Source organism: Arachis ipaensis, chromosome B2 (assembly GCF_059453495.1).
Source record: "Arachis ipaensis isolate K30076 ecotype BB chromosome B2, ASM5945349v1, whole genome shotgun sequence".
NCBI lineage: Eukaryota > Viridiplantae > Streptophyta > Magnoliopsida > Fabales > Fabaceae > Arachis > Arachis ipaensis.
Window position 1 is genome coordinate 65,996,106 of NC_142437.1, and position 1,340 is coordinate 65,997,445.

Consider the following 1,340-nt stretch of genomic DNA (forward strand, 5'->3'; position numbering starts at 1 on the left):
TGGCCATAGGCTTTCCTTGGGGGCCTCTCTTTTCAGTGGCTAATACTCTAATACCCTCTTGGGCTTTTTCATCAGTCTGCACAATCCTTAGCATTGGGATGTTGCTGTGACTTTCCTGGTCATTTTTTATATAGTCTTTCTTCTCCTTGCTACATTGTGCCTCTGGTAATACCTTCAAAGTGACACTCTGGTCATGCATCCTTAGAGTTAATTCCCCTTCCTCTACGTCTATGATAGCTCTAGCAGTGGCCAAGAATGGCCTTCCCAGTATAACAGAGTCACCATCATCATCGTTTGATTCTAGAACCACAAAATCAGCAGGGTATATAAAACTGTCCACCTTGACCAAAAGATTTTCAATTACACCCCTGGGGTATACCATTGACTTGTCTACCAGTTCCAGAGACATTTGTACTGGTTTGACCTCCTCTATATGCAGCTTTTTCACCAAGGAGGATGGTATTAAGTTAATACTTGCTCCGAGATCACACATTGCTTTAGTGATGGTCAATTCTCCAATGGTGCAAGGTAGCAGGAAGCTCCCTGGGTCATCAAGCTTGGGAGGAAGCCCCTTTTGAATCAAGGCCCTGCATTCCTCAGTAATCATTATGGTTTCTTTCTCATCCCAGCTTCTTTTCTTGTTGATAAGATCCTTCAGAAATTTGGAATATAGAGGCATTTGCTCAAGTGCTTCAGCCAAGGGAATATTGATTTCCAGCTTCTTAAAAATCTCAAGGAATTTGTGAAAATGCTGGTCTTTAACCTCTTTGTTGAACCTCTGGGGATATGGCAGTGGAGGTGTGATGCTCTTTCCTATTTGCTGCTGCCCCTGAGCTACTTCCTTTGAGCTATGTGGCTGGTTATCTTTCTCTTTAAGGTTCTCAGTGCCTTTGTTTGGCATCACAACTTGTTCCTTAGCTTCATCTGCCTTTGTTTGATTCTCATCCTCCGTTGGTTCTTTGATGTTTTCTGCTTGCTTCCTTGTAGTGTCATTGTTGCTTATCAATGTTCTCCCACTCCTTAATTGTATTGCCTTGCATTCCTCCTTGGGATTTGGAATTGTGTCACTGGGTAGTGAGTTTGAAGGTCTCTCAACAGATACTTGCTTGGAGAGTTGCCCCATCTGTCTCTCTAGGCTCTTCAGGGAGGCTTCCTGATTCTTGGTTACCATTTCTTGGTGTTTCAGCATTTTGTCTATCATGGCCTCCAAGTGAGTGATTCTTTGGGCTTCAGGTGATACTTGAGGTGGGTTATGAGATGTGGGTGGTAGATGGTAGACATTTTGGTTGGTGGGTTGGTTATTAGATTGGTATTGGTTGAGGTTGGGGTAGTTGTTTTGA